This window comes from Heptranchias perlo, chromosome 2 (assembly GCF_035084215.1).
Source record: "Heptranchias perlo isolate sHepPer1 chromosome 2, sHepPer1.hap1, whole genome shotgun sequence".
Taxonomy (NCBI): Eukaryota; Metazoa; Chordata; class Chondrichthyes; order Hexanchiformes; family Hexanchidae; genus Heptranchias; species Heptranchias perlo.
In genome coordinates, this window is record NC_090326.1 from 131,006,101 (window position 1) to 131,033,807 (window position 27,707).

A 27,707-nucleotide genomic window follows, 5' to 3' on the forward strand; every position below is an offset into this window, starting at 1 on the left:
AGGGAGGAGCCTGCACCTGCCCCAGACAAGATGAGTGATGTAACAGGGGGCATTAACAAGATCAGGAACTCTCAGCCCTGGTCAATGAAGACCACGTGAGAGTGCAAAGCAGCAGGTGAACACAGATACATTAGGGCAATGAGGCCACCAGGATAATTATTGCGTACATACCTTAGAGATCTTGAAGCATTGCTTCAGAAACCTAGACAGCTACAGGGATGCATTACAGGTCCAAGGTTATCATTGGTTGCTGCATGCTATATAGTTTTCCATCCAGAGATTCATAATCATGGAGCAGGTGGAGGGGAGACTTATCTGTAGACCAGAGGGGAGCATAACATTGATAATGACCCTGAAGATAACTCTGCTCAAACACCTTGGCAGCCAGGAAGAGTAGTGAGCCGGGCTTTCAAATGAGACTTTCACCCAAGTACCTGTACCACACAATTCACCAACAATCCTGTCTGCCCGTGCACCATGCGGTGACTCAATTCACCTTCACCAACATTATCCTCTGAATTAACTCAACTATCATGGAGGTCCATTGTTTCACCTGCTGCTACCTTAATCTGCGCCATCAAAGGTAAACTCTCTTGAGAAGGTGCAATCAATTTATTACCATATAAGTGATCAATGAATGTAGCTAGTATCCCTCACCCATGCCTATCAGGCAAGCTTCAACTGGTGGGCACTCTCTCAGTATGTCCATGAATCCACGTGGTAGCAGACCTCAGAGCAGCAATGCAGTTTGTGAAGCCCTGCATCATGGCTGTCAATTGATTCCCCATTTCAACCACAATTAAAGTTGAGCAAGACAGCCTGCTGTACATTAGAGCCTCAATACCAGCAGCATAAATTAAATGAACTAAAGGTTCAAATTCAAATTGGAGGGTATGACATGATAGCTATTACTGAGACATGGCTGCAGGATGGTCAGGATTGGGAACTAAATATACCGGGTTATAAGGTCTACAGGAGAGATAAGGAAAATGGAAGAGGGGGAGGAGTAGCCTTAGTGATTAGAGATGAAATCAATTCAATGATAAAGGAGGATATAACGAGAGGTAAGCAGCCAACAGAGACCTTATGGGTTGAATTGAGAAATAGGAAAGGATCTAAGACTATAGTGGGAGTTGTGTATAGGATCCCTGGCAGCAGCTCTGAAGTGCTAGATTGTATAAATGCAGAGATTAGACAAGCGTGTAAGAAAGGCATAGTGGTCTTAATGGGGGACTTTAACCTTCACATAGATTGGGAAAAGCAGACTAGCAACTGTCAGAAAGGTAGTGAATTTCTTGAGTGTATCCGGGACAGTTTTCTACAGCAGTATGTCCTGGGGGCACCAAGGGGGCAAGCCATACTAGATTTAGTAATGAGTAATGAACCAGATTTAGTTAACAGCTTAATGTGCGTGAACATCTATCCAATAGCGATCATAACATGATCGAGTTCAATGCAGTGTTTGAAAGGGAAAAAGTGAATCAGCTGCTAAGATTCTTGACTTGGGTAAGGCCGACTTCAATGGGATGAGACAGAGACTGTCCACAGTAAACTGGGCAAATCTGTTAATGGGTAAAACGACTGATGATCAGTGGGAAATGTTTAAAGAAACATTTAACGTGATACAGAACCGGTTTATACCCCTGAGGGGCAAGAACTCTATTTGCCAAAAAAAACAGCCATGGACAACTAAAGAGGTAAGGGGCAGTATAAGACATAAGGAAAGGGCATACAAAAAGTCAAAAAATGGCACAGATCCTGGCGAATGGGGAAGATACAAAGATCAACAAAGGGTCACAAAACAGATAGTAAGAGCTACAAAAAGAGAGTATAAAAAGAAACTTGCAAGAGATATCAAAACCAATACCAAGAACTTTTATAGTTATATTAGGAAAAAGAGGGTGGCCAGGAGCAGTGTTGGCCCCTTAAAAACTGAAAGTGGGGATATTGTCATTGACGATGGGGAAATGGCGGACATATTGAATAATTACTTTGTGTCAGTATTTACAGTAGAAAAAGAGGATAGCATGCCGGAAATTCCACGAAAACTAATATTGAATCGGAGACAGGGACTCGATAAAATTAACATAAGTAAAGCAACAGTAATGAAGAAAATAATGATGTGGAGAAAATAATAGCACTAAAGAGTGACAAATCCCCAGGACCAGATGGTTTCCTTCCCAGGGTTTTAAAGGAAGTAGGTGAGCACATTGCAGATGCCCTAACTATAATCTTTCAAAGTTCTCTAGATTCAGGAACTGTCCCTCTAGATTGGAAAACTGCACATGTCACTCCGCTTTTTAAGAAAGGAGAGAGAGGGAAACCGGGGAATTATAGACCAGTTAGCCTAACATCTGTTGTGGGGAAATTGCTGGAGTCTATAATTAACGATAGGGTGACTGAACACCTCGAGAATTTTCAGTTAATCAAAGAGAGCCAGCAGGGTAGGTCGTGCCTGACAAACCTGATTGAATTTTTTGAAGAGGTGACTAAAGTAGTGGACAGGGGAATGTCAATGGATGTTATTTATATGGACTTCCAGAAGGCATTTGATAAGGTCCCACATAAGAGACTGTTAGCTAAGTTAGAAGCCCATGGAATCGAGGGAAAAGTACGGACTTGGTTAGGAAGTTGTCTGAGTGAAAGGCGAGAGAGAGTCGGGATAATGGGTAAGTATTCACATTGGCAGGATGTGACTAGTGGAGTCCCGCAGGGATCTGTCTTGGGGCCTCAATTATTCACAATATTTATTAACGACTTAGATGAAGGCATAGAAAGTCTCATATCTAAGTTTGCCGATGACACAAAGATTGGTGGCATTGTAAGCAGTATAGATGAAAACATAAAATTATAAAGCGATATTGATAGATTAGGTGAATGGGCAAAACTGTGGCAGATGGAATTCAATGTAGACAAATGTGAGGTCATCCACTTTGGATCAAAAAAGGATAGAACAGGGTACTTTCTAAATGGTAAAAAGTTAAAAACAGTGGATGTCCAAAGGGACTTAGGGGTTCAGGTACATAGATCATTGAAGTGTCATGAACAGGTGCAGAAAATAATCAATAAGGCTAATGGAATGCTGGCCTTTATATCTGGAGGACTAGAGTACAAGGGGGCAGAAGTTATGCTGCAGCTATACAAAACCCTGGTTAGACCGCACCTGGAGTACTGTGAGCAGTTCTGGGCACCGCACCTTCGGAAGAACATATTGGCCTTGGAGGGAGTGCAGCGTAGGTTTACTAGAATGATACCTGGACTTCAAGGGTTAAGTTACAAGGAGAGATTACACAAATTGGGGTTGTATTCTCTCGAATTTAGAAGGATAAGGGGTGATCTGATTGATGTTTATAAGATATTAAGGGGAACGGATTGGGTGGATAGAGAGAAACTATTTCCACTGGTTGGGGATTCTAGGAGAAGGGGGCACAGTTTAAAAATTAGAGCCAGACCTTTCAGGAGTGAGATTAGAAAACATTTCTACACACAAAGGGTGGTAGATGTTTGGAACTCTCTTCCGCAAACGGCAATTGATACTAGCTCAATTGCTAAATTTAAATGTGAGATAGATAGGTTTTTGGCAACCATAGGTATTAAGGGATATGGGCCAAAGGCAGGTAAACGGAGCTAGATCACAGTTCAGCCATGATCTTATCACATGGCGGAGCAGGCACGAGGGGCTGAATGGCCTACCCCTGTTCCTATGTTCCTATAAGCATTTATCAGAGATACTCCCAATGTGAGAAAGGAACTCTGCAACTGATGGCTTCCTGCAGAAGCCAGTGGAATTGCCTTGCACTCCATAAGAGATTCCAGTTCTGAGAAGCTGTCTTGCACGACTGTACAAATATGGGTATTGGACCATACAAAGATGCTGATGAACCAAGTAGCATGTTTTGGACAGTCTCAAATGCCCGAAGAAGATGATCATGCTCAGATAGTGACAAGGTCCGAATCACCGGGAAGCTGATGAGGGGGCCAAGCTGACCCTCCAGCTAGCAGGTTCTTGCTTCCCTATTTTAAAAACAAATCATTTTCAAGATATGGGCATCGCTGACATTTATTGCCCATCCGCAGTATAACTGAATGGCTTGCTAGGCCGCTTCAGAGGGCAGTTAGGAGTCAGCCATGTTGGTGTGGGACTGGAGTCACATATAGGTTTTCTTCCCTAAAGGATATTAGTGAACAAGTTGGGCTTTTACAACAAACCTGGGGTTCTAAAAGAGGTGGCTGCAGAGATAGTGGATGCATTGGTTGTGATCTTCCAAAATTCTCTAGATTCCAGGACAATCCCAATGGATTGGAAGGCAGCAAATGTAACCCCACTATTCAAGAAAGGAGGGAGAGAGAAAACAGGGAACTACAGTTAGCCTGACATCAGTAGTCAGGAAAATGCTGGAATTCATTATTAAGGATATGGAAACAGGGCACTTAGAAAATCATAATATGATTAGGCAGAGTCAACACGGTTTTATGAAAGGGAAATCATGTTTGACAAACCTATTATAGTTTTTTGAGGATGTATCTAGCAGGGTAGATAAAGGGGAACCAGTGGTTGTAGTATATTTGGATTTTCAAAAGGCATTCAATAAGGTGCCACACAAGAGATTGTTACACAAGATAAGGGCTCATGGAGTTGGGGGTAATATATTAGCATGGATAGAAGATTGGTTAACGGACAGAAAACAGAGAGTAGGAATAAACGGGTCATTTTCAGGTTGGCAGGCTGTAACTAGTGGAGTGCCGCAAAGGTAAATGCTTGGGCCTCAGCTATTTACAATTTATGTTAATGACTTAGATGAAGGGACCGGGTGTAATGTATCCAAGTTTGCTGACGATACAAAGCTAGGTGGGAAAGTAAGCTGTGAGGAGGACACAAAGACCCCGATTTCTGAAGGAAATTGCGGGTGCAATGGGGGCGGGGTGCTGCGAAAATCGTGGAAATCCTGAGCAGGTGAGGAAGCCGGCTCCAACCCGCCGACTTCCGGGTTCCCCACAGACGCGTCTGTGGGGGCGCACGTCTCACGAATGTGGAAGTCCCGCCAGCAATTAAAGCCGGCAGGATGATAGTCAAAGAACCAAATGTACCTCACTTCAGGTACTTTATTTCTGACGTAGTAGGTAGTTAAAACGATTTTAAACTTACCTGGGCAGTTTTCCCGTGGCTTCCGATTCACACCTGGTGAAGCCAGGCGTGAAGGGCCGGATCAGGCAAAAATAAACAAAATAAATGAAATAAAAAACCATTGCACAAAGTTAAAAAACAAAATAAACCTACCTTTCCATCCTGCTCCGATGTCCGATGTCTCCCTCTCCAATGTCCCTTTCAGCCCCCGACAACACAAAGCTGGGGTGGAATGTGAGCTGTGAGGAGGATGCAAAGAGGCTCCAATGTGATTTAGACAAGTTGGGTGAGTGGGCAAGAACATGGCAGATGTAGTATAACGTGGATAAATGTGAGGTTATCCACTTTGGTTGTAAAAACAGAAAGGCAGATTATTATCTGAATGGTGATAGATTAGGAAAAGGGGAGGTGCAACGAGACCTGGGTGTCTTTGCACACCAGTCGCTGAAAGCGAGCATTCAGGTGCAGCAAGCAGTTAGGAAGGCGAATGGTATGTTGGCCTTCATTGCAAGACAATTTGAGTACAGGAGCAGAGATGTCTTACTGCAGTTGTACGGGGCCTTGGTGAGACCACATCTGGAGTATTATGTGCAGTTTTGGTCTCCTTATCTGAGGAAGGATATCCTTGCCATGGAGGGAGTGCAACGAAGGTTTACCAGACTGATTCCTGGGATGGCAGGACTGACATATGAGGAGAGATTGGGTCGACCAGGCCTATATTCACTAGAATTTCGAAGAATGAGAGGTGATCTCATTAAAACATATAAAATTCTAACAGGACTAGACAGACTAGATGCAGGGAGGATGTTCCCAATGGCTGGGAGTCCAGAACCAGGGGTCACGGGATACGGGGTATGCCATTTAGAATAGAGATGAGAAGAAATTTCTTCACTCAGAGGGTGGTGAACCTGTGGAATTCTCTACCACAGAAGGCAGTGGAGACCAAGTCATTAAATATATTCAAGAAGGAGATAGATATATTTCTGAATGCTAAAGATATCAAGGGATATGGGGAAAAAGTAGGAGCGTGATGGAATACTCTCCACTTGCCTGGATGAGTGCAGCTCCAACAACACTCAAGAAGCTCGACACCATCCAGGACAAAGCAGCCCGCTTGATTGGCACCCCATCCACCACCCTAAACATTCACTCCCTTCACCACCGGCGCACTGTGGCTGCAGTGTGTACCATCCACAGGATGCACTGCAGCAACTCGCCAAGGCTTCTTCGACAGCACCTCCCAAACCCGCAACCTCTATCACCTTCAAGGACAAGAGCAGTAGGCACATGGGAACAACACCACCTGCACTTTCCCCTCCAAGTCACACACCATCCCGACTTGGAAATATATCGTCGTTCCTTTATCGTCATTGGGTCAAAATCCTGGAACTCCCTACCTAACAGCACTGTGGGAGAACCTACACCACACGGACTGCAGCGGTTCAAGAAGGCGGCTCACCACCACCTTCTCAAGGGCAATTAGGGATGGGCAATAAATGCTGGCCTCGCCAGCGACGCCCACATCCCATGAACGAATAAAAAAAACCAGGGTACTGAGTTAGACGATCAGCCATGATCATTTTGAATGGCGGAGCAAGCCCGAAGGGCCGAATGGCCTACTCTTGCTCCTATTTTCTATATTTCTATGTTTCTATCTCCCCCTCCAATGTCTGCCTCAGCCTCCGATGTTTCCCTCTCCGATGTCCCTCTCAGCCCCCGATGTTTCCCTCTCCGATCTCCCTCTCAGCCTCTGATGTTACCCTCTCTGATCACCCCCTCTCCCCCCACGCCCCCCCCCCCACCGATGTCCTGCTCCTATTTCTTATGTATGTTATACTGTAAGCAGAGAAGTAATGATCAGATTTTGGAAGTTTGAAGAGCTCATACAGTGACACCCAAGTGCATTCCTAGGTTTTGTTTTGAAACTTGATTCATGAGCTCAACTTTACAAGTGTAAAGTGTGATAATAGTTTCAATTATAAGTTGCAGCTAGAATCTGTATCCTGCTACAGTCTGAGCACATATGTGAAGCTATGAAAGAGCTGCAAGGTTGACTGAGAGTTTTGCATGTGCTACAAAGTCGAACAAGCTGAGATGAAACACTTTTGAACTTGCACATTTTCCCCATCTACTTGGTATAGAGAAATGCTGGGTTGCTTCACCTTGGCAGCTTTTCTCAGACTGGCAATTTTTTCTCTCATTTCTCCGATCCTCTGGATATTTCAGACTAAACTGATCTTTTCCACCACCCCGTTGCTTGCACTGTTTTCCTGAGAGAATGGTGTTCTGCATTGTGTAACAAGGCAGGCCTCCTGTGATGGGAATAGGGTTTTGTCCTGTTTCAAACTGTTACATTTCTACATTTCATCCTTTCATTTAAACTGCAGCTAGGTCAGGACACTGTTTTTAATGGCAGCCATGGCTATCTTTCTGTTTCCTTTTATTCTTTTAGCTTAAGAGCCTGTAGGCAAAATACTTGTGTTTGAAAGCATTACATATTAAGTGATGTATTTAAACTGATTTCTGTTAACTGCTTTCTGGAAGGGATTTCTATTGATTTTGTGTGTGCGTGTGTGTGTGTGTGCGTGCGTGCGTGTGTGCACACATGCTGAGGACCTGTCTCGAGTACAGATGCTATCTTCAAAGGATGGTCAACCTCCATTTGTATTAATGGAGACCAAAATTGGATTGATTAATTCCTTGGGCAATATATGCAATTTACTTGCTGTGGGAAAGAAACAGAGCAATTATCTATAATGAGTACCATAACAGAGGCATCCTGTTATGAAAGCCACTGTTGTCTGTGTCAGCTCGGCTCAGTAGTACTATTTTACCTCTGAGTCAGAAGGTTGTGCATCCAAATCTCATTTCAAGACTTGAGCACCTAATCTAGCCTGACTTCAGTGTAGTACTGAGGGAGTGCTGCATTGTCAGCGGTGCCATTCTTTGGGTATTCTTGTTAAATTGAGGCCCTGTCTGCTTATGCAGGTGGACATAAAAGATCTCAAGGCATTATTTGAAAAAGAGAGGGGTGTTCTCCTAGTATCCTGATCAACTTTCATTTCTCAACCAACACCAGCAAAACAGATCATTCATCTCATTGTTGTTTGTGGGCCCTGGCTGCGCACAGCTTGATTGCTGAATTTGGCTATGAAACAATAGTAACTACACTTCAAAAGTAATTCATTGGCCATGAAGCACCTTGGGATGTCCTTAGAACATAAAAGGCACTATATAAATGTATTTTTTTTGGTTTCTACTTTCATGGAAGATTTCCTGTGGCATAAAGGCATGAACATAACTGCTTGTGCTTAGCTCACTCAGTCCAACTGGATGTTTAGATTCCTGCGGTGAAACAGAACTCCATGAATGCCAAGACGAGCAATTACATAAATAGCTCATCACAAGATTCGCATTAAAGGACTCTGAAAAAGCGAGTAAGAATCTCAAATACTTATTTTGATCCCAAAAAATGATTAAGGTTCTGGATTGCTATTTTATCTGCTGATTTTACTTGCTTCTATGTCTATTTCATTCTTACTAGTCGATCACCTGTGGCATTACAGACAGAAAGTCAAGATAAAGTGTTGCCTTCACTCAGGTGAAGCTGGGTTAAAGAATGGTGGATAATTGGATCAGGGTATAAAGGCATAATCAGTCCCCATTTTGAAGTCATGCATTCTGTCTTTTTTTTAAATACTACTTTGATTTGATATTATTTGTAGTTAAATGGCACACTGATGGCAATTTGGGAAGAAGAAACAAATTCACTGGAACATGGGAGTTTCTTTGCAGCATAGGCTAAGGTGCCGGGAAATGGAAAAAATGAGGTGCTACAGTGCCAACACTGGTGGGAGGCTGTAATTACAGTGTGACAAGTTTACATAGACAGTTTGCATTATAAATCTGGACATGAGAATTTACAGTGGAAAACTTGACACAAAAGTGTGACAATAGTAAGTAAAATTTTGTAGACACGAAGTGCGTGCAGACATAAGGATGCGATTTTCAACTCCCAACCATTCGTTTTTCATCTAAAAAATTGGACGCCTGCAGTTGAAAATTCAGGGGGCACCTCAGCCATCCCCTCGATGCCCAAACCTGCCTGATGCAATTTTTAGGCGGGCCTGTATGAACAGCACGTCCAATATTTCGGGCAGTAAGTTGTTCAAGTATGCAAATCGGATCCTACGCCATTGCAATTTTGAAGTACAAATGGGTGGGTTGAGTGGCGTTCCCATTCTGCCCATTTGTACTAGGTAGTGAGTGGCCTGACCAGTGGCCCTTAAAGGGATCGCTGATGCCTGCTTCACCGAAGGACTCCACACTTTTTTTTAAATTTCATTTTTGTGGGGCCAGGAGTAGCACCAGAAGCATTCCTGCTGGGTCCATAGAAACACTACGGCCCTCTACCGGCTGGTGCTCGTCTTCCTGCATGATTGGCTTGTCTCCCCTCCCCCCCCCCCCCCACCCCACAAGGTCCGACCTGTCAGTCAGCTCAGCATAGGAGCTGGTCAATTTTCTGCCCTCCCACAACAAGTGAGCTGCAGTGGAGCATCCACTTGACATCAGGAGCTCACTGGCTACTTTCAAAGGAGGCCCGAACTTGAAAATGGTTCTTACCCCCTGACACTGGCTTCGGGCGTGGCTGTTCTGCTGACATTGTACCTATTTTGGGCGGAAGTTCAAGAGTCCCCCAAAGATATTATAGATAATAATTCATAGTTTAGCCCGATTAGCGTGATTGTTTTTCACTTGTTGGGGAGATGAAGAGTATGTGGTGTGAACCCTGGTTAACTCAGTAGTAAGAAAGTAGATTGTTAGCTCTGAGTCACGCTACATCCCATTCACTATAAAATTAAGGTTAATTTTCAGATTTTAAACAGGTGCGGGCTTGCTTGTAGCCTCTGCCTTTTGTAGTTTATTTATTTAGCCTGTGCAGGCCTTTTGCAGTGAGCATGAGTAAAGAGTTTTGGGAGAAAGCCCAAATCACAACGCCTCCTTTCAACCACTGCCTGAAGCAATAGCTCCATAGCTGCACCTGTGAAGCTGGGTCCTCATGGCTGCCACTTCCTCATTTTTTCAGTGCCAAAGATTTGCAAGTTCTGCTCAATGTTTTTACTTCATAAAAATATCCCCCTTTAAATGGCTGGTGCAGTCCCTTAAGAACTGCATCTGTAACGGAAATTCTGCACCCCAGTGAACTCCCAGTGGAGGCCAAATCCAGACCTGGTGCTTGCTAGGAATCTCAATTAGGGCTGACCCAGAAGATCTTTCAGGGTTAGCCTTACTCATTAAGTTCAGTAAGGAAGCAGATTCAATAATAACTTTCAAAAGGGTATTGGATAAATACTTGAAGTGGAAAAATTTGCATGGCTATGGGGAAAGAGTAGGGGAGTGGGACTAATTGGGATAGCTCTTCCAAAAAACTGGCACAGTCACAATGGGCCGAATGGCCTCCTCCTGTGCTGTACCGTCCTATGATTCTATGATAAAACCCTCAATGCTCGCAATGCAAAATCTGCCCTAATGAAACGTAATGATGTCTCTGGGTCTCCCCCTTCTTTTATTCTTTCTCTCCCGCTTGTTCATGATTCCACAAGCAGACACCCATTCTACCTCACCAAAGTAACCATCTACTCAGTTAAACATGAACAGTGTGTTGGTGAGCTCAATGATGGATGGGGGGGAGGGGAGAAGCATGGAGGGGGCTTCGCAGACAAATTTCCCCAATGTCCATACGTGCACACTTCCAGCAGGAATAGTGATTCAGAGGGAGCCCTGGCTGATTTTTCAACTTTTTAGTCTGAGGATATTCGAGATATATTGTAGCCCTCACAGCCCCACCCTTATTGAGATCAGTGAACTAGAGAAATTGTACAGTTTCAGGCAGGAGTGGACCACTGGTCCATTTTGTCTATCATCCAACTTCTCACAATTTTCTGGATGTATTTCTAAGTTTAACCCTGATCCTATTTGTTGACAGGAACTTTCTAAACCCCATAATAGTTTCTTGTTCCGCCATCTTGCTAGTAGTCTGTTCTTCACGTTTATCATCCTTTTACTGAAAATATTTTGAAAACTGAATTTCACATTTTGTTTTGTCACACTTAAGTTGAAACTATGTCCAGTTATTCTTGAATTTTGTACATAGCAGTAACACCTATCTGAATCTGAATTCCTCAATTCCCTCCATCTTAAATAATGCTTTTAAAATCACCCGTCAATCACAAAAATTCGAGGGTCATCAACTTCTCTTCAAGGCTCTGTCCCCTCAGCTCTGGAATGAATCAAGTATCTTATAATCTAAGTCAGACTAGCCTATATAAAGATACTTAATACGTAAATGAAGATATTATTTATCACATTGAAAAAATTGAGCTTCCTCTTCTGAAATTCAGCAGCGGCAAATTAATAAAATGGAATAAATTAAGGCGATTACAAGAGATGAAATGCTGCAAGAAACATATGTGCATGTTTTAACTAGATGCTCACATACCTAGTTTTGCCAAAATTGTGCATATGCTGATCTTTTTATTAATTAAGTGAAACACATAGATATAATAATGATACTGAGCAAACCTCCACTGCTGCATTTGTGGCACATTTGCTGAAAATCTGGAAAGTTGAAAGCCTACATGCCAAACATTAGTGATCCATGATGCTGTCAGCGTTTTGGGGATCCAGTCAGCACTTGCTGACAAAAATCAACTCCGATTAAGCCTCCTCAGCCTCTAGCCCTGCTCCTGATGAAAATTTCTGGCTGAAAATGCTTTGGATCAGCTCCCTTTCTCCTCTCCGTACTGATGGCAGGAATCGTGTCCTCGGTATATTGTAGGCAGTAACTCTTGTGAGAACAGGAGTTCCTGCTTCCAATATACAGGGACCACAATCTGCCACTAGCACTGGGAATCAATGGAAGTCAATGGAAATTAAATCGGGCAGGGTGTAAAACAGGTCGGTGATTCGCTAATGTCCGTTTTGCACTACTGCCCAAGACCGATTTCACCCCAATGTCTTTGTGAAAGGATGGAGGTTGGTTGGGTTCAGTATCTTTTTTTTAATTCGTTCATGGGATGTGGGCATCGCTGGTGAGGCCAGCATTTATTGCCCATCCCTAATTGCCCTTGAGAAGGTGGTGGTGAGCCGCCTTCTTGAACCGCTGCAGTCCGTGTGCTGAAGGTTCTCCCACAGTGCTGTTAGGTAGGGAGTTCCAGGATTTTGACCCAATGACGATGAAGGAACGGCAATATATTTCCAAGTCGGGATGGTCTGTGACTTGGAGGGGAACGTGCAGGTGGTGTTGTTCCCATGTACCTGCTGCTCTTGTCCTTCTAGGTGGTAGAGGTCGTGGGTTTGGTAGGTGCTGTCGAAGAAGCCTTGGCGAGTTGCTGTAGTGCATCCTGTGGATGGTACACACTGCAGCCACAGTGCGCCAGTGGTGAAGGGAGTGAATGTTTAGGGTAGTGGATGGGGTGCCAATCAAGCAGGCTGCTTTGTCCTGGATGGTGTCGAGCATCTTGAGTATTGTTGGAGCTGCACTCATCCAGGCAAGTGGAGAGTATTCCATCACACTCCTGACTTGTGCCTTGTAGATGGTGGAAAGGCTCTGGGGAGTCAGGAGGTGAGTCACTCGTCGCAGAATACCCAGCCTCTGACCTGCTCTTGTAGCCACAGTATTTATGTGGCTGGTCCAGCCTATTAGCTGGATCTAGAGGGAGTGGAGTGTCTTTATGAACTGGGGCAGTGTGGGATTGATGTGGGAGTATGACTGTTGAGATAACTTTTGAGTGAGCGATGGTCCAAATGTGACTTCATTTTTTAACCAATGAAAGAGAAAACAATTAATTCAGAAGTATAAAAGTGCTTAAAGTTAATCAGAATGCAAAGTTTAATGTAAAACTTCCAAATTTTTTGAGGGTGCATGCCCTCAGAGCCCCCTCCAAGAAACGCAGCACCAGTTTTCTGTCTTCAGGCTTTCATGTATTTATCATAGAATCATAGAATCTCACAGCACAGAAGGAGGCCATTCGGCCCACTGTGCCTGTGCCGGCCCTTTGAATGAACTATCCATTAGACCCACTCCCCAGTTCTTTCCCCATAGCCCTGCAATTTTCTCCCCTTTAAGTATTTATATTTTCTTTCCCCCCCCCCCCCAATACAAGTGAAGTGACATTGTATATACTGACAACTTAACTGTGTAACTACTTGTTTTCACATTTTAGGGCTGTTCTTGAGCTGTCAGTGTTTTTGGGCTGTGTTAGCTTTTCCTAGTTGTCTAGGTGGATGTGTATGGGGAAGGATAAAGGGCAGAATCTGAACATGTAAGAAAATTAATGATATTCATTCTTACTACCTGGTTGGAATGATCTGATTTCTGTGGAGCTTTGTATCGACACTTCTGTTTGCTAGGTGCTACTCTAGTTATAGCTATGTGAAGATGTCAATCACTTCCTGGCTTTATATGACTATTAATCTACCTAAGTTACTATATATAATCTCTTGTCACATTCCTGTAGCCCATCATTGACTGAGTTTTCTACGGTGCTAGCAGCAGTACTTGCTCACACTTGTTGTCCTGCAGCCCATTTGCACCACTCATTGAGACAACACCAATTTTTTAACCTTTAGTGATCTTGCTGAAGGGAAGTGGAGTCCAGTAGCATTGCTGGCAACAAAAAGCAGCAGAAGAAATGAAGCATAACACAGTAGACCAGCTGTTCTCTCACCACTCTCTGCACTGCTCATTACTCTTAAAGAGATTTTAAACAACATTGGTTTGACATGAAATGGACTAGGTCTGGTCAGGTGTCTGTTGCTGTGCTGCAGTAGGTGCTATTCTACTGGACATAGCTGAATTGTTTTAAAGATACCAGTACTTGTTGCTTGAAATTTGTTGGTCATATCCCATCTGGAGTAACATGTCCAGTTCTGGTTGCTTGTTCATAAGCTGCTTTTCTACTGCTGTGCTACCATGTTAGTGCTGCTGGCTCCTAATACCCAGTTGCTGCACATCTGATTGCTGGATTTACTAAGGTGCTCCCAGTGGCCAGTCTTAGTGAATCCGGTAAGTTTATTTTGGAGTTGCTGCTGATGTGCAAGACTCACACGCTGGGAGCACTGGCAGCACTAACATGACGGCACAGCAATATAAAAGCAGCTTTAAGGTATTATCCTTAAGAGGGCACAGAGTTGAATGGCCCAGAGGATTCTGGGTATCAGTAATCAGAGGAAAGGTTAAGGAAGCTGGGTTTGTTTTCTTTGTAAAAGAAGAGATCAAAGTGACTTAATTGGCTTCTTCAAATTTGTTCCAGATAAATTGTTTACTGTGGTGAAGGCTTACCAGTTAAAAATGAGCAAATGAGGTGTCATAAGGGAAGCCAGGCAGAACATTTGTACAGAAGGGATAACAGTGAAGACTTGAGTGTGGACAATACAAATGGTTCAAGAAATAACTCGATGTATTCTTGGAGAGAGAAGGGATCAATGAATACAGTGCTTGTCTAACAAGGTCTAATATTCTTTTCCACTTCCTTAAAGTTCCTTATGCTCTCTGTACTTTTAAGTACTTTGAATGGGATGCAATTCACTCATTTGCCCATTGGCTATGTGTAAATAGTGCCTGGTTAGTTCTGAATTGATTTTTGGATCTTTATTTTGTAGTCAGTAACTGCATGATTGGCAGACATGGGGTGGTCATTCAGGGCTAGAACTTTCTTCTAGGATGCAGGTGTCTTAACCATGAGGAGATTTGCCCAAGATCACCATAGAGTGGTAATCTTGCACTCCAGGTGGGGAACCCCATCCCCTGGGAGCATATACTGAAAATTCAGAAGCACCATTTTCCAAACATTTCAAATGAATGATTGGAAAATTGGCCAAATAATAGCTCCATTTTCCCATACCATCCATATCTGTGGCCTTTGAATGAGACTACAATTTAATGCAATTAGCTCAAATAATAGCCATTTTTATACACAAAGATCTGAATTAAGATTGCCCAAATCAATTTCATAGAATCATAGAATCTTACAGCACAGAAGGAGGCCATTCAGCCCAACGTTCCTGTGCCTGCTCTTTGAAAGAGCTATCCAATTAGTCCCACTCACCTACTCTTTCCCCATAGCCCTGCAATTTTCTCCCCTTCAAGTATTTATTCAACTCTCTTTTGAAAGTCACTATTGAATCTGTTTCCACCATCCTTTCAAGCAGTGCATGCCAGATCATAACAACTCGCTGCGTAAAAAAAATTCTCCTGATCTCACCTCTTTCTCTTTTTCCAATTACCTTAAATCTATGTTTTCTGGTTACTGACCCTTCTCTTGGAGGAGCCTTATAACCATTAGAGGGAAGAGACTTTCACTCTAACAGTCTGGGCTGGATTCAAAACAAGGTCCAGAGATAAATGCACAAATCACTGAACCATCCAAAACTCAAAAGATATTTTAAAATATATATTGCAGGTGGTGCTGCACTCTGCACCCACAGATATACAGTTTTTCATATGGGTACAGAACAGACTGCAGTGCTGCATTCCCACCCATGGACAACCTAATCTCTGTCCCAGACAGTGACAAATGTAAAAAAAAGTATACAGCTCCTTAACCTCTTTGTCTTTGTGTTGTAGCAGCTTGCACTAATCAACTGGTTGACTGCTTCTAAATTTGAAACGGTGCCTGCTGGCCCTAACAACTGAGCATCTCTTTCTATGTACAGCTTTGGTTTCTTTCCCAAGGAGAATAAAAAATGGTAACTTCACTAGAGAGACAGTGAATAAAAACACAAGGCTAGAAGGTCACAAAGTGACCTCAGCACAAGAATGCTTAACATGTACCATGGGATACTGTGGATAGGTATGCGAGATGTACCAAAAGTCTTCTCCTGCCTGAACATGTTACTATGTTCATATGACATTTCTTTGTCTGCTAGTTTAGTAAATAAAATTAATGAGTTAACACCCATATTAAAATAACGGACAGAGGACTGTCGTGCAAGTTTTTTCTTTATTTATTCATGGGATGTGGGCATCGCTGGCCAAGGCCAGCATTTATTGCTCATCCCTAATTGCCCTTTGGATGCTGGTGGTGAGCCACTGCCTTGAACCGCTGCAGTCCATGTGGTGAAGGTTCTCCCACAGTGCTGTTACGTAGGGAGTTCCAGGATTTTGACCCAGCGACAATGAAGGAACAGCGATATATTTCCAAGTCAGCATGGTGTGTGACTTGGAGGGGAACATGCAGGTGGTGTTCTTCCCATGTGCCTGCTGCCCTTGTCCTTCTAGGTGGTAGAGGTCGCGGATTTGGGAGGTGCTGTCGAGGAAGCCTTGGCGAGTTGCTGCAGTGCATCCTGTGGATGGTACACTCTGCAGCCACGGTGCACCGGTGGTGGAAGGAGTGAATGTTTAAGGTGGTGGATGGGGTGTCAATCAAGTGGGCTGCTTTGTCCTGGATGGTGTCAAGCTTCTTGAGTGTTGTTGGAGCTGCACTCATCCAGGCAAGTGGAGAGTATTCCATCGCACTCCTGACTTGTGCCTTGTAGATGGTGGAAAGGTTTTGAGGAGTCAGGAGGTGAGACTCACCACAGAATACCCAGCCTCTGACCTGCTCTTGTAGCCACAGTATTTATGTGGCTGGTCCAGTTTAGTTTCTGGTCAATGGTGATTGCGCATGGATATTGCCAACAGTCATTTCTTAGATTTAGAAGTCAAGGATACAGTAGTGTGGTGGTTACGATACTGAATTACCAACCCAGAGATCGTAGGGCTGATATTCCTCTCCCAGTACTGTCTAGGAGCAATTTGGGTGCAGCATGCTGGAAGGGCAATATGTAGGGCCCACATCCTCAATGCTCGATCTTCCTGTCAAGTGCTAGACAATGACCATCTCCAACAAGAGAGAGTCCAACCACCTCCCCTTGACATTCAACGGCATTACCATCGCCGAATCCGCCACCATCAACATCCTGGGGGTCACCATTGACCAGAAACTTAACTGGACCAGCCATATAAACACTGTGGCTACAAGAGCAGGTCAGAGGCTGGGTATTCTGCGGTGAGTGACTCACCTCCTGACTCCCCAAAGCCTTTCCACCATCTACAAGGCACAAGTCAGGAGTGTGATGGAATACTCTCCACTTGCCTGGATGAGTGCAGCTCCAACAACACTCAAGAAGCTCAACACCATCCAGGACAAAGCAGCCCGCTTGATTGGCACCCCATCCACCACCCTAAACATTTACTCCCTTCACCACCGGCGCACTGTGGCTGCAGTGTGTACCATCCACAGGATGCACTGCAGCAACTCACCAACGCTTCTTCGACAGCAACTCCAAAACCCGCGACCTCTACCATCTAGAAGGACAAGAGCAGCAGGCGCATGGGAACAACACCACCTGCACATTCCCCTCCAAGTCACACACCATCCCGACTTACATAGGAACATTGGAAATATATCGCCGTTCCTTCATCGTCATTGGGTCAAAATCCTGGAACTCCCTTCCTAACAGCACTGTGGGAGAACCTTCACCACACGGACTGCAGCTGTTCAAGAAGGCGGCTCACCACCACCTTCTCAAGGATAATTAGGGATGGGCAATAAATGCCGGCCTCGCCAGCGGCGCCCAGATCCCATGAACGAGTAAAAAAAAAAGAATTTTTCTGTGGACAGCTATGAAAATTCATGCTAAGTTTATGTTCATTTATTTACTGCTGGTTCTAATATAAGCCCCCTTGAGGCCTTCTAAAAGCCCCAAACCTTCTCTAAAATAAGCCCATTGAGCTTGAAGGAGCTTGATTACCTTCTCAAGTTGGAATGACTGTAATAGGAGCTAAACAGTTCAATTTCTTTGGACTACATGGGCCTTGGAAGAGTGGATCAATTCGAGCATGGGCAGCCTCCACTGATGCACCATTGCAGGCACAGGGGGCCCTCCCCACTTACGCAAATGATGTCCCTAGAATTTGGGATGGTGATCTCTGGCTTTGTGCGAGGGTGGGTGAGTGATCCACTCCGCTCCTCTGCATTTGCACAGGCAAAGTGGAGTCCCGAGAATTTCCAGGCCAATATACTTTGTGTTCCTTTGCAGACTTCAGTAGCATTATATGCAGTATTAATATTTTAATTGAGTATTTTTATGGCAATGATTGATGATAGGAGGAACTTAGAAGAAATTTAAACTCGAGGGCCTAGAAATTTGATCGCACCCGAAAATGGGCATGTAGGTGGCAGGCCATTGGCTGCATGCGTCTGTTCCCATGGTCACAGCTTATTATACTGAGAAAGGTGTGGTACTCGCACTACTTACTGGCTGCGTGCCATTTTGGTGGGCGGGAAATCAGGCATCTCTGATGCCACTTAAAAGCAGCCAGCACCTCCTAAAGGGGAGGTGCACTCTGGCTGCAGAGAGCAGGAAACATTCTCAAAGGGTTAAAATGGCTGCAAGAGCGCCAAAGAAACCCCCCAAATTTTCTGATGCCGCTTTGGAGGCCCTGGTCGGCAGGAGAAAGGAGATCCTGTTACCCCACCCCCAGGGGGGCACAAAGCCCTCCAGGCAACACCTAAGAACACAGCGGGAAGAGGTGAATGCAAGGAGCTTAGCTCCTAGGACATGGCAGTAATGCCGGAAAAAATTCAATGACCTCACCAGACGAGTCAAGGTAAGAATCCGACCTCTCACCTCAATTACTGTCTCCTCACACCTGCATCACCTGCAGCCTCGCTAATCACAACACTCCCCTTGCCTGCTTCTCTTCACTCCCTACAATCAAACTTCACTCCATGCTTCACTCCATCTTCTATCCCGCCACAGACACACTCTGCACCTTCTTCTCTCTGCATTATTGCAACCCTCACTTCCTCACACCCCACATCTTGCACACAACATCCGCACTATTCGATCATGACAGTTACATTCTCAAAACAGCTCACAAGGCTCCCACTAACACGTTCCCTTTTTTCTTGCAGGATAAGGTCACGCACAACATGAGGGAGCAGGTGATGACTGGAGAAGCCAGAGTTCGCCTTCACACCCTATTCCCACTTGAGGAGGACGTTCTTGACATCGCTGGCAGGTGGTGAGTCATGGTCATGCTGAATGACAATGATGGAGGAGATGTCCCGCTGGGTTTCTTCACACCTTACTCTCTTTTTTCCTTCTTCTACCTCACCCTATACACTCTGCATGACAAACTGTAGCTGAGCAACCACTTATCTCTCTCTGCTTATCTTTCATGCTATAAACTAACCCTTGTCCTTCTCTTTCATTTCAGGTGCTGGAAGTGATGATGCCCCATATGCCAATTCAGGAAGAGAAGGCCTGCCTTCCTGAAGATGTACTGTTACTTGATCTGACACCAGTAAGCACCAGCTTAGAGACTGGCACCATGCACAATGAGGACCAAGGAGATGTCTTCATTTGGTGATTCATGGGGCATGTGTGCAGGAGCAAGGGCAGGGGGATAGGTCAGCACAGGTGCCAGCTCACCAGAGGATGAGATTATTCCCTAGCCCTGCTGCAGAGGATTCAGATGCTGACTTTGAGAATTCACACCACTGAAGAGGGCTGAATCAATTTCTAGGCCGAGAAAGTTAGAAACATAAAGAGTGCAATAACTTCAAAAGATGGTTCAAAACAACACAGGATGGAACTGGAAAGAACCAATGGCCCCGATATTTACCGGGCGGCGGGGAGGGAGCGGAGGCGACTTTTAGCAGCCGGGAAACCCGCAAGTACGGGCAACGCGGAGGTCCTACCGAATTTAATGGCAGGTCCTCATTTGAATTTTTTATCTCAGCTTCCCAGTTTAGCAGCCGGCCAGATTGAGAGGCTGGCTGGCTGTCGGGCGGGAAGGCCTGTGGTAGAAGGCCGCAGCCAGGGACCAGAGAAGAGGGAAGGAAGGAGGGAGAGATTTCTTGGGTGGGGGGAGATCGTGGTGGGGGAGGAGATCGCGGGGTGGGAAAGAAATCACGGAGGGGGGTGGGCGGGGAGATTGCGGGGGGTGGGAGGAGATCACGGTTCGGCCTGGAGATCGTGGGTCATATTTAAATTACTCATCCGCCTCTCGAGAGCAGGCCGCCCCCACAACCCGCCCTGGTTGAACCGGAAGTAAGCGTGACCGCAGCGGTTTGGAGTTGGGTTTCACATTTTTAAGAATTTTACCCTCCCCCGCCCCGATCCCGGCATTCCTGGGGGGTTAAAATTCCCCCCAAAAGGTTCTATATTCTGTTACAGCACCTATGGGGAAAAAGCACCTCAAAGAAGGTTGTGGGTATATATCTGAACATGTCTTTCCAATTAATAGAAATTCTTTTACGTAACTGCTTTGAGGAATGTTTACTTGGAAATGTTGATATGCCTTGGATTTTTTGTGTTAAAACTCTGTGCTTGGGAATTCGAAGGTCATTTGTGTAGATTTTCTATTTTGAAAATTTGATTAAAGCTGGAAGTAAAAGGTTGCCAATCTACCTTGTGTAAGGATGTGATATGCTCTGAAGTGTGACTCATGCTGATCTAGAGAAAATTGTAATGTGAAGATAGAATCAGTTCAATGGCAGAGCAAATTAAAAAAAAGAGAGACTAATGTATTATAGTGTGCTAATGCAGGATGTTCAATCTTTTGGAACTGAGCATTGGAGATATGTGCAAAACCAGAGAATGGGCTGTAAATGATTACTCAGAAATGCAAGCCCCACATACACAGAAAAGTTAGGCTTCACATATACATAAACTGCAAAACTTCCCATATTACACAGATAAGCAAGAAGCCCATATTCAAAAGATCCAAGCCTCCAACACACAAAATATTCAAGCCCCCCCTTCCATCTCCATCTTCCTCCCTCCTTTCCTCCATGCAGCCCCTCCTTTCCTCAACCTCCCTCTCTCCTTTCCCTTCCTTTTCCCCTCCCTTCCCCCTCTTCCTTCCCATCCTTTCCCCCATTTTCCCTCTATTTCTCCCTTTCCCCTCCTTTTACTCTTCCCCATTTTGCCACATCACTCCTCTATTTCCCCCTTCCCCTTCTTTTCTATCCCTCCTATTCTCCTTCTTCACTGTCCCCTTAACATTTCTAAACTTACCTCTTTAAAGTTCCTAGGCCTGAAAGACTAGCTAAGACTGATTTCCTGATTGGGGCAAAATGCTCGGTCCAAAATCCACCATTCAGAGAGCACCTTTTCCAGTCCCCCAGGTCCAGAAAGTTTCAAAGAGTTGAAGCTTCCAAATCAGCTTTGCGTACAATCCTGTGAGGAAGGATGGAACTGGCAGAGGCTTTTGCGGGCTGGATCGAAGAAACTCAGGGGCCACATTTCCCCCAGGGGCCCTTTCGTGGATACCCCTTGCTAATGGGCAGTGTGATGGAACAGTCTGATGTGAGTATAATGCCAGATATGGGGTACAGTCTAGCATTCAATTGCAGAACCCATTAGCACACCACAATGCTGTCCCACTGAGCCTCCATTTTTTAACTCAAATCGATGGATTCCATCTTTACATTGCAATGAGTTATTGTTCCTAGCCTTATGAATGAAAGATTTGCAGTATTGGGTTTTAAGCTTTAATCTAATTTTTAAAATATACTCAGTGTCGTACTTATAATGGGCTCTCTGGTGGAGGTGTTTCCTCACAGGCTGCTCTTATAAGGTTACAGAGTGGGATTCTAAAGGATTGGGAAAAGGCAGGATTCATATCTTGGCTGATCAATGGATGTGTGGAATGTTGGACTTAAAAAGCAATGAGTCAAAAACAAATAGGAGACTAACACCGGGCTATACTGAATAAACCCAGGAAGCAAAACATTCAGTGCAGAAATAGAACAAAGTTTAGGAAAAAAACAATCAATAAACACTGAATAATGCATACTTAGAAGTGATTGCAAAGCAATAGTTCAAATGAAGGGGTTCAGGTGACATAATAAACCACGAGAGAAAAGCTTGAGAGGTTTAGAACTGTCATCTGAATCCTGAGATTAGATTATGTCTTGAAATAACTCCAGGGAATCTGTTAGTTGTTGCAGTGTATACTGTAAATGCTGCTGGGTGGTTTTATTCAGATGTGGTGTCCTGGTGACTGAAGTTCCGACGCCAGCTGTCAGTGGGCTCATTGTTATCAGTGCGTGAAATTTGCACTGGAGGATTAACGATTATAATGGTGACCAATTTGTGTCCCAATGCCTGAAAAGTGTACAAACTATTTGTACATAATAATCTAGTCACAAAAGCAAAAAATTGCTGCATATTATTGCTTGATATTATTTAAAGGAGAAAAGAATATCTAAATAAAAAAATGGTTGATTAAGAAAATGAGTAGATAAGCTTTGAGTTGGAACACTGTCTGCCAGTTAAATTGACTGCCATTAGTGAGTAAAACCCATCTGAATCCTGCAGATTCTACTTGAATTGTTCCGATGTAAGTCCTTTGATGTGTCTTTATGCTCATTGATCTGACTGGTTTTGTTGAACCACAAGCAGAGCTGCTGTTGGTAGAAATACCATTCATTTCAGTATTTTTCATCTGATCTTTCTTTACAGCAAGTTGTGTCACCTTCATTTGAATAAAGTAGAATTTTAGTCAGGCTCTTATAATATTGGTTAATCTTTACATTACCCTACCATGCTACAGTTTATCATATTTTTCCCAGTTTAGAAATTAGATTGAATTTTACATTTAAAGCATTTGATCACATCTCTTAAAACACTTCAATTACAAAGAACTATTTTGAAGTGCACTAAGTTTAATGTAGGTCAAGGCAGTAACTATTTTGCACATAGCAAGATCCACAAATAGCAATGAGATGAATGATCTGTTAATCTGGTTTTGGTGGTGTTGGTTGAATGAGGATTGTTGGCTAGGACATAGGAAAGACTCCTTGCTCTTCTTTGAAAAATGCCATCCACCTGAAGCACCATCTCATAATCTCTCATTTTTCAATTTTCCATTGCTTCCTGCCCATTCTGGGTGGGAAGTGGACTCATGGCATGTTAATGAGGCCTGGGAGTTAAAATAGCCTGGGCCTGATTTCTGCCACAGTGGATGAGTTTCCAACCTGCTACCCACCAGCTCAAAACCAGCCCGGAGTTAAGATTAGGGCTTTCAGTTCAGTGCAGTGGCAATTCTTCATTGTCAAACATATGGGCCCGATGTTACCAGGGCTGCGGGTTCTCGGCGGGGGGGCTATTGGGCGCGTGGGTAACGTGCCCGATGAAATTAGTCAGCTTCCCGCGCGATTGTAGCAGACAATCCATTAATTGGATCCACTTACCTGCTCCTCCGGGTTCCCCACTGCTGATCTGCGCGTCGGGCGGGCTGCGCATGCGCAGTACAGTCTGTCAGCTGGAGGCGCTCTATTTAAAGGGGTAGTCCTCCACTGACAGGTGCTGCAACAAATAGAAAAAATTACAGCATGGAGTAGCCCAGGGGGAAGGCTGCTCCCAGTTTAATGATGCCTCACTCCAGGTATCAATACATGGGGTGAAGAGGCGGGGGAGGACAGAGATCTTCCTCCCGGCGGGCGGGAGGAAGCGGCCTGCCTCTGCCACCAGGAAGGCTTGGCTCGAGGTGGCAGAGGAGGTCACCAGCGCTACCAACATATCGCCCACCTGCATACAGTGCAGGAGGCGCTCCAATGGCCTCAGTAGGTCAGCCAAAGTGAGTACACGTAGTCTTTCCCCTACACTCCGTCTGCCACATCACTGCCCCCACCCCACATCTCCTTCAGCACTGCCAACACTACTCTGTCACATCACCCCTCATACCCACTCAAACCTCATCCTCATCTTACCTGCACCTACTCACCTCGCCAGTACTCACCCCGCCACTACCACTCAACCCAATCCTCATACAATCTCATGGCTCTATCTCATACTCACCCTCTCGTGCATCTCTTTCACGGCCAGCCTCACTCAACCTGCCACCACCTGTACTGCAGCCACAGGGCATGCATCACATATGTAGGTAGCGTAAGGCAAATGTGTCGTGAGCATGAAGGGGATGCACAAGGGTGTTTGAGGGTTTGTCACGGGTGTTACTTATATTGAATTTCTGACCAACTCACATTACATATTATATTGGCACCATTACTGCCATGTCTTCGCGAATCCTGTCTGGTTTGTGCAATAATGCCCTCTCCTGGGGATCACTATGAGGACCCACAACTGATGCCACCCATTGTGTCACTGCAGAGTGGGTGTAGGTGTATTTGCAGGGCTCTTTTGCGCAGACGACTGAGAGACATCGGTGATGTCCCCGGTTGCACCCTGGAAGGATGCGGAGGAGAAGTTGTTGAGGGCAGTGGTGACTTTGACAGCGACAGGTAAGAAGATGATGCTTGGACCAGCCAGGAGCAGCTCGGCATGAAAGAGGCTGCAGATGTCCACGACTACATGTCGGGTGACTCTGAGCCTTCGTGTGCACTGCTGCTCAGAGAGGTCCAGGAGGCTGAGCCTCGGTCTGTGGACCCTGTGGCGAGGGTAGTGCCCTCTGCGACACATCTCTCTCTGCGGTAGCCCTCCCTCCTGCTGTACAGGTGGATGTGTCACAACACTCTGTTGTGGAGCTCCACGTGTCAGAGGTGGACGGCATGGATGGCGAGGCTGGTGAGGCTGGTGATGCTGTTCGCCCTCCGAGGAGGTCATGACTGCAGCTACGGCGGCCCCCATCTGCAAGATGTACATCTGAGGGGGTCCGCAAGGTAGGTACATGTCTCCGGACCCCGGGGTAAGTGTGCAGGTTGGTGACTTTGACTGTCAGGAGGAGGGTGGTGGAGGCCAAACTTTGTCCCAAGTGACAGAGTGGCCTCCTGCAATGGGTGAGGGTCTCCCCCGCCCCCCCACCTGTCAAATGAACCTTTGCAGCTGCCACAGGCTGACAGCTGCAACACGTCCATTTGACCTGGGAGTGTTTCCCCCAGTGTGGGAAACAGTCCCAGTTTGCTCTAAAATCCCACCCCTCCTCACATAATCCTTTAATCAGGTCAGTTAATGACCTGAAATACCAAGGTAAATACTCTCAAGTGGAACCCGGCTGGCTTTAATTGCCTGCGGGATTCCCACCAGCGGGGGCTGCGTGCGCACGCCGGCGCGTCAGCGGGGAACCCGGAAGTGCGCGGGTTCGGGGCGGGCTCCGGTCCAGCTCCGGGATTCTCCGATTTTCGGAGCCCCCCCGCCAGGAACGCACCCGATAGCGGGTGCTAAAATGACGCCCAAGGTCCTTTGGAAGGAACATTAAAGTGAAATCATGTCTGTTAGTTCAGGTCAATGCTAAAGATCCTATGGCACTATCTGAAGAAAAACAGGGATCTCTTCTGTGTCTTGGTGAACGTTCCTCCCTCACCCAACCCCATTGATTCATTTGCTGTTTAGGAGAAGATGAATATAATGCATAGAATGACTGCTGTGTTTTATGTACATAACACTGCACTGCAAATGTTCATTATGTGAGGCTCTTTGAGATATCTTGATGCTGTATACAAATGCCAGCATTATTATTATAAGATGGCTCTTCACAGGATTCTTCAGATCCTGTGGGGAAGAGTTGTGCTGACAAGGGTTTTGCAGGTGTCTGGATGGAATTGTTTCAGTTGGGCAGTGACAACAAATTTTTTGCCTTTTGCGCTGATGAGTGACAATGCCATGTCGTACCTGTACCCCGGACTACTGTTGTATTTTGTTATTGTATTTGACCTTTCGGCTGCACACAAAAAACAACTCAGAAGCATGCATTCTCCTGCAATTCACCTGGACTATTTTTTATTTTTATATTTATTCATGGCTTTATTGGCAATCTTCCCCCCCCCCCCACTTAATGTTCCATTTAATTTTCTCACCTCTCCTCACCTGCAGGTGGTTTCTTTTGCTGGGTTCTAGTTCCATGAGTGTTGGCAGCCCTGTGGTACCTCACTAAAGTGGCAGTCATCCTGTAGGAGCTTGAACAGCAAGACTCAGTGGTCTATTCAATTGTATGGACATCAGAGCTGAGGCCAATTCTGTTACCACCTAATATCCCACATGAACTCTTTTAGCAAGGGTCAAACAGGAGTGGAACCGTGGCCAATTTTCTCTTTGTTAGCCCAAAGATACTCACTGGTAGTGTTCCTCCTCCACCATCCCAGTAGAGACCAACTAAGCAAGTTTTAATCTAGACTTTCCTGGTCTCTGGTACAAGAGATCTTAAACTGATATTGCTTTTCAGTGGCAAGCAATACTAACCAAATTAGCACAGTTCTCACCACCTCCACAAATTTTTAACATTTTATAATGTGAGGAGAAGAGAAAGTGTTTTTCAGAAAACCCTTGCTGCCCAAGATGCAGCATCTACTTGAGTGTAAACTTACACAGCCATATTTTCAGAACGGGTTCATTTCATCTGTTTCAGAAACAGGGCAATATCCCACATGCACTCAGCTTCCTACTGATAGTAATGTAATTTTAATCTGTTTCACCTGAGTTTATTTACTTCTCACCTACTTCATTCCTCTGTTCATTCCGGTGACTCAATGACATTGGGAGTGCTATGAGGTTTGAAGCCAAGCATAGACCAAACCCAGCAGCAATGAGCACTGAACAAAGTGACACTAAGGGCTCAATTTTAAAACCGAGCCGGGAAGGGGGCAGGGGGGTTAAGTTGAGGTCCGGAAACCCACTAGTACGGGTTTCCCGGACGTACTTACGATTTTGAAGTAAGGACATTTTTTTTTTCAGTTTCCCATCCAACTGACCGGCCTGATTGACAGGCTGGTCTCAGACGGACGGGACAGCAGCCAGGGCGAGGATGTGTTCAGGTTAGTCTTTGTTTGTATGGATGGGGAGGTGGGGGGGCATGGGTGGGCATAGGTTGGCATGGGTGGGCATAGGTTGGCACAGGGGTCGTGAGTCATGGGGGAGGGATCGGGGTCAGTCACTGGGGGTGTGTTGGGATCGGGGGTCATCGTGGGGGTCCATGATCGTTGAGGGGTAAGATCGGGGGTCGGGGGATCGGGGGGGGGGGGAGGATCGGAGTGGGGGGAGGATCAGGGGTCGGATCGGGGTCTGGATCGGACGATCGGAGTGGGGGGAAGGATCGGGGTCGGGGGTTAGCGACTGGGAGGGTCACGATTGGGGGTCGGCTGTCCGCGATTGTTGAGGGGTCGGTGCAGTTAAGCTTGTTGGGCCTGGGGGAAGCACTACTGCTCCACTGGGCCCACAAGCTGTGCCTTTCTAGGCACCTACCTGTTAGTCTCAGGCCTTCTCGCCTCCTTTCACGAGTCGTAAAACAGAAGGCCCGGGAATCCTGCCCCCCCCCCCCCCGGGGTTGAAATCGGGAATTCGAGAAAAATAGAGGCCCAAAGCCTCCTCGGAAGGTTTTAAGGCCCGACCCACCCCTGTTCCTGACCTGGTGAAAACCGGAAATGGGCGGGTTGGAGGCGGTTTGGGGGCGGGTCTGAAATGGTGGCAATTTTCAATGCCTCCTGCCCCCCAACGCACCCGTTTTTCAATGTTAAAATTGAGCCCTAAGTCAGTGTTAGCACAGGGAACTGAAGCTTTAAAATCACTTGGTTATTAATTAAAACCTTTTAACTGATCCCAGACTCTTCCCAAACTGATGTCAGGCATATTG

General features: G+C 45.4%; 1 protein-coding gene across 1 annotated transcript in view; it reads left to right on the forward strand.

Moving 5' to 3' along the window:
• The window catches only part of LOC137343811 (threonine synthase-like 1), a 120,405-nt gene extending 100,400 nt beyond the window's left edge, over positions 1 to 20,005 (forward strand). Inside the window, exons 2-3 of the transcript XR_010967900.1 lie at positions 19,087 to 19,196; positions 19,392 to 20,005. The gene's annotated coding sequence lies outside the window, so the exon portion shown is untranslated. The remainder of the gene's footprint in view (positions 1 to 19,086; positions 19,197 to 19,391) is intronic.
• Positions 20,006 to 27,707: the final 7,702 nt, after the last annotated feature.